Here is an 8,984-nt window from a genome sequence, read left to right as displayed (position 1 = left end):
CATGTGTGTGATTCAAAAAACTCTTGTAATCCCAGAACTTGAGAGGCTGGAACAAGAGGATCATCCCAAATTCAAGGTCTGCCTGGGTTAGATAACGAACTGCCTGTCGTCCCGGCTAGGAGACTATCCTCAGACACCTCCCTATTACTTAGTTGTGCTCTCAAAGAGCTTCCCATCTAGGGGAGGAACTGCCAAGCGTATCTTACTTTATTAGGGCCCCCCGATGATTATGCCAGTTAAGAAAGCCGAGGAGAGACCTGAGGTTCAGAGATTTAGTACCTGCCCAAGGTCACCTGGCTGGCTAAGTAGCAGGGCTGGGATTTAATCCAGCTCTTATGTCTAGGAAGCAAGTAAAGAGTGAACCAGGGTTCTCAGGATCTGTATTCAAAGGGTGAGATTCGTGTCCTTGTTCTGCTCCACCCCAAGAGCGCAAGCCCCAAGCTCAAGCCCCACGGCCAATACAACAGTTCTGCCGTGTGGTCTATAATGTTCTCTCAGAACTGATATTCATCCGACAGAGGAAAGTCACACATACACACTACTCTCTACCCATGACAGAGTACATGCAGCTACAGGAGAGGCAGCACCGCCTCCCTCCTCACCCGGGACAGGCCTTGGCACCATGAAAGCCCATAATAGGCTGCTCCCAGCTAAGGATTCTAAGTACAAGAAACTCACTATGCCCTCCCTACACACCCCTTCAGATTACAATAAAGGTCACAGAGGAACAAGCTAAGTGACAACATAAGAACAGGTGCTGGGCACTGCGGGGCTCCCCACCTTGTCCTTTCTGTCAGGTTGACATCATAACGATGTTTGTTTGGTGTTTTGTTTTGTTTTGAGATACGGTTTCTGTGTGGTCCCGGCTTTCCTGGACCTCGCTCAGGTCAGCCTCAAACTCAAGAGATCTGTCTACCTCTGCCTCCCAAGTGCTGAGTTTAAAGGTTGAGCCACGATGCCTGGCTCACCATTTGGGTTTTTGTTATTGTTGTTTTTAGATCTTTCAAAACATGGTCTCTCTATGTAGCCTTGGCCATTCTGGAACTCACTCTATAGACCAGGCTGGACTTGAACTCAGAGATCTGCCGTGTCCTGAGTGCCGGGATCAAAGGTGCGTGCCCCTACCAACTTGCATTTTTTAAAATGATTTACTTTTATTTTATGTGTGTTGGTGTTTTGTCTGCATGTATGTCTATGTGAGGGTGTCAGATCTCCTGGAACTGGAGTTACAGACAGTTGTCAGCTGCCTAGGAACTGAATCCTGGTCCTGTGGAAGAGCAGCCAGTGCGCTTTACCCACTGAGCCATCTGTGCAGCCCTGGGCATCACCAAGTGTGACTCTGGGTTGTTAAACATCAGCTGTAAATAGAACATTGCTCCTCTTTCTCCTCCTTTTAACCAGAGATTTGATCCAGGGCCTTGTGCATGCAAGACAAGCTCTATGACTGAGATGAATCCTCAAGCCTCTTTGCACTTATTTTGAAATTGGATCTTATTAAATTGCCCAGGTTGGACTTGAATGTGTGACCTCCCAGTCTCGGCCTCTAGTGCCTTGCATGACAGCAGCCCTGCACCGCCTTACAAGAGACGTCTGGGGACAACTAGAGAAACCTGAAGGCGATCTGAGTATTAGATGCACTGAAAATTTATAGAAACAAATGGTGGCAATCCTGCCCCCCCAAGAAAAAAGGATGTCACAAACTGAAAAATGCAGCAAGGAAAATCTATGCTTATAAAAAGCTTGAGACACACCTGCACACAAACACACGTGCATGCACAAATACATATGCACATGCACACACGTGCACCTGCACACAAACACACGTGCATGCACAAATACATATGCACATGCATACACGTGCACTTGCACACAAACACACGTGCATGCACAAATACATATGCACATGCACACACGTGCACCTGCACACAAACACACGTGCATGCACAAATACATATGCATTTTTTTAATTTTAAAGAGTTCTAGGTTAGCTTTGAACTCGTGGTCCTCCTGCCTTCATCTCCTTCAGCAAATCCTACTGGCATGCACTACCATAACTGGCTCAGAGAGTCTAAAGTTCAGGCAAGAGAAAGATAGAGGTCATAGGCAGAGCCAATACTTGGCATGGCCAAAGTTGTGGGTTCTACAAGTAATACAACAACAACAAAATTCAGAAATGAACTCCAGCCTATACCTATAAAGCGTGGTTTTATGTAAGTCGTTTTCCCTCTGCCCCGTTTACTTTTCTAGTCTGTGGGAGTGTGCGGCTGGATCCCCCAGCTAACTAGCAGTCTCCAGTTCCAGCCTTGTCCTTAGTCAGGAGGTGAGTCTGAAGCCTGGGCTTAACCTTCCAGACAAGGAAGATGACCTAACATGCCTGGCAGGGCTCTGAACAGCCTGGATTCTCAGGGGCCAGTGGGGGAGCAGGCTTCCTGGAGAGCTGTGATTGCCAAGGACAGGGCAGAGAGTGCAATGAGGACCAAGGCCCGGAGCCAGGCAAGAGCATGGTGTACTATGAGGGTGCGTACATCCACCTGGCTCAAGTTTCTATGCCATGGCAAACAAAGCCTAATACTCAAAAGGTTCCTGGTTCCAAATTTGCTTGGAGAAATGGGTGATTCCTGGGCTACGCCATGGGAAGTCTCGGATGAGCCTGGGACATCTTCATGCCAGAAGGGAAGGAGGCACTCAAAGAATGGCAGAGAAAGGACTTGTGCAGCAGACATGAGAGCCAGCTCTATTGTCACAAGTTCTGGGAGATCATAACTCCAGGCAAACTAGGGCAGCTGCTTACTCTGCCATGAGCTACATCTAGGACAAGCTGGCTGAAATGAGTGGTGAAAACAGTGATAGCAACAGATTGTGCTGACCCCAACAGAAACCAAATATATACAGGTCCAGCTAAATAAATGTAATGTATGATTAAGAATGGATTATGTGCATAGTTTCAAGGCGCTGCCTATCAAATTCTTACTAATTACAAGAGAAAATAAGAGTCTGGAAGATGGCTCAGTAAGTGTGAGGACCCTAAGTATGACTCCCACCACCACGTAAATGCTGGGCAGTGTGGTGGGCCTCTGGCAACCCCAGTACTCAGGAGATTCCTGGGACAAGCTGACTAGCTGGACTGTCGGAATCAGTGATGGCATCACTGATGAATCCTGCCTCGTTAAACAAAGTGGAGCATTATCAAGACAGACAATTCAATGTCAACTTCTGGCTTTACACATGTGTGCACATGCATGCACACGTCAAGTGTGGGGACAGAGTGCTGTCAGGACCAAGGCCCAGAGCCAGAAAAGGGCACAGTGTACTGAGTGGCTCAAGTTTCTGGGGCATGGTGTACAGAAGGTCCCCAGTTCCAAACACACAAAGGGCGGGGTGGGAGCTTCATAGTACAGAGGATGGTAGGTTTGTAATGGGTCAAGTTACAATCATGTGTTCCCTGGCAAGGTGCAGGGGACAGAACAGAGACAACACTTAGGTGGGACCTCCACCAAGAGGCACAACACTGATCACAGAAAACACCAGACAAACCCAGCGGACCACAATTCTAAATGTCGAGAAGACGAGAATTGTACCAGACTGAAGGAGACAACAGTACGTGAGTGAGTGGACAGGGAGAGATTCGATGGGGAGAAAAAGGACTGCAGACGTCGGCAAAGACCACACGGCCATCACTGTTAGCACCCAGTCTTCTCTGCAGCAGCCTCAGAAGGTGCAGGAAAATCTCCACCCCTCCTGTGCTGCGAAGCAGAACTGGGGAGCAGAAGGCTAAGAAAATTATAGCATATATCAAGAAAGCAGCTGGGCAGGGATTCAAAGTCAGCTCTATGCCCTTTTGTTTGAATGTGGGAGTGGGTGACAAGTGTCTGTGGTTTTGTTTTCTGAGACAGGGCCTTGCTATGTAGCCAAGGCTAGCCTTGAATTCAAACTCCTCTGGCCTCAGCCTCTTGAGGGTTGGAACAGCAGGTGCTATGCCACTGTGCTTGGCTTTCCTGTGATATAGAGATGAATACTTTGCATTGGTATGGATCTTGGTTTATTGATAAAAATTTAAGGTCAATTTTGTTATATGTATATTTCTGCTCTTGATTAAGGTATTGTGTTTGTCAGTCCATTTAAAAATGTAATGTGTAATTAAGAAATATAGGTTAATAGATAGTCATCTCTAATAATCAAGCTTGTAGTCATGTTAGATTTTCTAGATGTACAGAGATGTATTTCAGATGGATAGGCATTCTTCAAACCTTTCAAAGACTACAGAATACGGCATTTAAAATGTTTTAAGAATTTAGGACTTATCATGACAATGAGACACATCTGCTACTGACAGCACCAATTACTTAAAGAGGAAGATGGGCATTGAAGAGGTTCCTTATGGAGTTGGCTAACCATTTGGGCAAGAGACTGCTCTTGCCTGGACTGCTTAACTAGATATGCAGGACCCACAGAGAAATGACTGCTGAACTTGCCTAAAGGTGAGAACATCCTTCGGGGTTCCTGCTTCATGAAAGAGTATGCCAGACATTCTACAGGATACAGAAGAAAGTGACTGACAAACTGCCAATATAAGCAGAACTGTCTTTGAAATTTCCTGCTTTGTGGAAAGATCTGCTGGATACTATGGGCCTGTAGGCTGAAGATGGATGCCCCAATGATACAGAACTTTGGGTGACTGTCCAGGCAGCAAGATGTTTCTGTCAATTCTAGAGTTTTGAAGTTGCTTACAATACAATTCCTGCTTACTTATGTAATATTATATCCTTCTGGAGTCTTTGATGAGTTGAAGAATTTATAGTTATAGTTTTCCTTACTTATGATAAAAGATAAAGTAGATATAAATATTGTAACTGTAATTCTTGCTTGATACCTGTTTTGTATATGTAATTTTACTATGTTAAAGTTAAAAACCTTTTTATTTAAACAGAAAAGGGGAGGTGATGTGGGATTCCCCTTTGTATGCTGTGAATATCATTGGTGAAAAAAGAAACTGCCTTGGCCTGTTGATAGGGCAGAACTTAGAGGTAGGTGGGGAAAACTAAACTGAATGCTGGGAGAAAGGAGGTGGAGTTTAGAGAAGTCATAGAGCCTCTGCCAGAGACAAACACACTGAAACTTTGCTGGTAGGCCATGACCTCGTAGTAATACACAGATTACTAAAAATGAGTTAAATTAAAATGTAAGAGTTAGCAAATAAGAAGTTAGAGCTAATGGGCCAAGCAGTGATTTAAATAGTATGGTTTCTGTGTGATTATTTTGGTTCTGAGTGGCCAGGACAAACAAGCAACCTTCCTTCAACATTCTGGTGTAGCTAAAATAACACAAAACCCCTGATCCTCTTGCCACCACCTCCCAAATGGATCACAGGCAGGGACCACCAAGTTTTCCTCTAGGAGTTTGGCTTTTTCCTTTTTTTGGTTTTTGAGACAGGGCCTTGCTGTAGCTTTGGAGCCTGTCCTGGAACTAGCTCTTGTAGACCAGGCTGACACCGAACTCACAGAGATCTGCCTGCCTCTGCCAATCAAATGCTGGGATTAAAGGTATGTGCCACCACCACCCAGTTTAAAAATATTTTTACATTACTTTAAATTATTATTATTATTTTTTTTGTTTTTCGAGACAGGGTTTCTCTGTGGCTTTGGAGCCTGTCCTGGAACTAGCTCTTGTAGACCAGGCTGGTCTCGAACTCACAGAGATCCGCCTGCCTCTGCCTCCCGAGTGCTGGGATTAAAGGTTAAATTATTATTTTATGTGTGTGGGTATTTTGCTTGAATATATGTCTGTGCACTACCATGGTGTCTATGGAGACCAGAAGAGGGCATCAGATGCCCTGGAACTGGGGTTAGAGAGGACTGCTCCATGTGGAAGCTAGGAATTGGAATTAAACCCAGGTCCTCTGGAAGAGCAGTCACTGCTCTTAACTGATGAACCTTCTGTTATGCAGATAGATAGATAGATGGATGGATGGATGGATGGATGGATGGATGGATGGATGGATGGATAGATAGATAGATAGATAGACAGACAGAGATAGACAAATAAATATGTATGTATATCTATATATAATGGGGTATGTGCGTGCGTGTGCATGTGTGTGTGTTGTACATGCAGAGCTCAGAGGACAACTTACATAAGTTACTTGTCTTATCACGTGGGCTCCAGGAACTGAACTCAGGCCCTCAGAAGTAGCAGCAAGTGTCACCTGCTGAGCTATCTCAATAGACCCCCTCCCTCCTCCTATTTCTTAACCAGAACTTTTCTAAATCAAGTTTGAAATCGGGCTTGGCCTTGCAAGCTCTCAAACATGTCACACTGGAGAACGAGGATGGAAGGACAATGGGCACACATCTCAGCTTCAAATGTAGGAGTCCAACCCAGGACTATGCTTTCCCTGGGGCCAGGTTTACCCCTCCTTTACTCCCTGACCCTGTAGCACCCAGATCCAGATGGAAAAGACCAACACTGCCTGGAAAACACCATCCTCCTGCCAGACTCTGAGATCAGAGCTGTTATGGCTCTAGAGCACCCCAAAACACACTCTGGGACCACGCCATCACAGAACAGAGCACCCCAAAACACGCTCCGGGACCACACCATCACAGAACAGAGCACCCCAAAACACGCTCCGGGACCACGCCATCACAGAACAGAGCACCCCAAAACACGCTCCGGGACCACACCATCACAGAACAGAGCACCCCAAAACACGCTCCGGGACCACGCCATCACAGAACAGAGCACCCCAAAACACGCTCCGGGACCACGCTGTCACAGACACGGTATGGCCCTTTAAGACAGAGAAAGCAACTGCAGAGGCTCATGGAGGGAAGTGGCACGGAGTCTGCTGGGAAGGCAAGACTGCTGGCTGCTGCTGAGAGGGATGAGCCTGAGGCAGGACGAGCGGCCAGGTCGGGTGTGTCCACGGGCATCTGTGGCCTGCAGCAAAGGGCCGAGCGTCTTTCCATACCAACCCAAACGGCAGTGCCACAGTGTGTGCTGGGTCCCAGGCCCCTTACCTGCAAATCTTAACTCCCCTAGGAGCCCTGCTGGGCTGCAAAGCTTTCAAAGTCTGGATACAGCAGTGTGTGACAGCTGCCATGTCACAAGTGAGTCCCAGGAGGACCAAGTATCACCAGAAGCTACAAGCAGTGTCCTAGCACTCTCTCCAAATCTTGTTGATGTGGGGATCCCCATGACTGGGTGAGCACCCCAAACCCATACAGCCACAGCAGAAGCCACTGGACAAGCAAGGAAGACTGCCAGGGGACAGTCAGGAATGCTCTGTGCAGGCAATTTACTGTCTAATCCCAGCTCTTCCTCCAGGCACAAGACTTAACACGTGAGCCTCAGCTTCCTCACATAAAAACTAAGGACAGTAATAATATCTCTCTCCTAAGGACATTGTGACTGGACGGGATAGGGTATGAAATCTAACTAGCATGCAGTGAACATCTGTAAAGTCGCTGTTCCCACCCAGCAGGGCTCCATGCCAGAAGACCACCTCCGCCTGCACATCCTCGTAGTCTGTGGCTTGGCAGATCCTTTGCTTTACCCTGGTCCTTGCCCTTCCAGCCTCCTATGCAGCTTCCTGAACCGTATGGGTGCCTGGCCTGTTAGAATCAATGCAGAGAGTGAATAACCAATCAGAGACAAGCTAGGCCTAAGGCCAGTTCCCAAAGAGGAGCCCCTAAGCAGAGTAAAGGAGTAAAAGATGCCAGGATGAAAACTCACAGTGCAGAGCAAGCAGGGGTTAGGAGCGAGGCTGGGGAGTGGGCAGAGACCACAGGCTGTGTCTCAGGCTACCCTCACCTCTTTCAGGACTCTGAAGGGGCTCCCTGGTCCCAGCACTCAGCATCAGAGCCGCAGGCTCCACACTGAGGGAGGGCAACGGTCACCTCCAAGAGGCTCTGCCCTGCTCTGAACAACCAGTGACCAGACAAATGGTTAGTAAAAGGGCACAGATACATAGCAAGCCCATGTAGACTTCAAACAGTGGTCCCCAGAGTCCTGCCCTTGGGAAACAGACTATGCCTCTGACCACGACTCTGACAACCACCACTGGGGAAATTGAGGCCCTGAAAAAGGTGAGGGAAGACTCCACTAACTTCTCAACATAAAACATCTGAGCGACGCTTCCCACAGAGCCAGGTTCAAATCAAAGGAAGACTCCCCAGCTAAGGCCCAAGTCAATCACAGCCCTGACGGTAGCCACCAGCTCAGCAAACACCACCACATGCTGACTCACTGACAGTGCTCACTAACCAGACAGACAAACACACCTATACGTGGACTCTGGGGAAGCTCAAATTTAGCAGTTGTTGAGGTCACGGTTTCTTGTCCTTCATACATATTACCCCATAACCTTCCAAGCCTGAGTCAGCAATCACCATCTTACAGATGTTAAACAGGCCCAGAGAAGTACACCGATGGACCAGGGCCACACAGTACCGGAGTGAAGAACCAGAGTTCACAGGCTGCTGATTGCAGGAAGCACGCAGGCAGTGGGAGGTGCTGGCTAAGGGACATACGGTGCAGTACTTAGGCCATTCTGGAGGGTGTGCTGGCAAGGGAGGTACAGCTGACAGATTCCTCATTGTGGCTCGCTTTTCCAGCCTAGTCTACTAACTACAAGAGCTAGTTCCAGGACACGCCCCAAAGCATAGAGAAATCCTGTCTCGATAAACCAAAACAAACAAACAAAAAAGTAATAATCTGGCCAGATGGTGGTGCACACCTTTAATCCCAGCACTCTGAAGGCAGAGGCAGGCGGATCTCTGGGTTAGAGGCCAGCCTGGTCAACAGAGTGAGTTCCGGGACAGCCACAAGCAGAGAAACCCTGTCTCTAAAACACAAAATAATAATGACAATAATAATCTGAAAAATATTTATATCTATAAACTAACACAGGAATCTACCTCCTAATATATGAACTATCCAGTCCTTATAAGGACATACTAACAGTGTTACTGGGGTTCTTATAAGGA

General features: G+C 47.3%; 1 protein-coding gene across 1 annotated transcript in view; it reads right to left on the bottom strand.

Annotated features, from left to right (window-relative positions):
* Stard10 (StAR related lipid transfer domain containing 10) overlaps positions 1 to 8,984 on the bottom strand; it is a 24,939-nt gene that overhangs the window by 3,609 nt on the left and 12,346 nt on the right. The gene's annotated exons all lie outside the window — the stretch shown is intronic.

The sequence above is a fragment of the Microtus ochrogaster genome, unplaced genomic scaffold (genome assembly GCF_000317375.1).
Source record: "Microtus ochrogaster isolate Prairie Vole_2 unplaced genomic scaffold, MicOch1.0 UNK41, whole genome shotgun sequence".
Lineage (NCBI taxonomy): Eukaryota > Metazoa > Chordata > Mammalia > Rodentia > Cricetidae > Microtus > Microtus ochrogaster.
The sequence above is the reverse complement of the archived record's forward strand: the minus strand, read 5'-3'. Positions and strand labels throughout refer to the sequence as shown.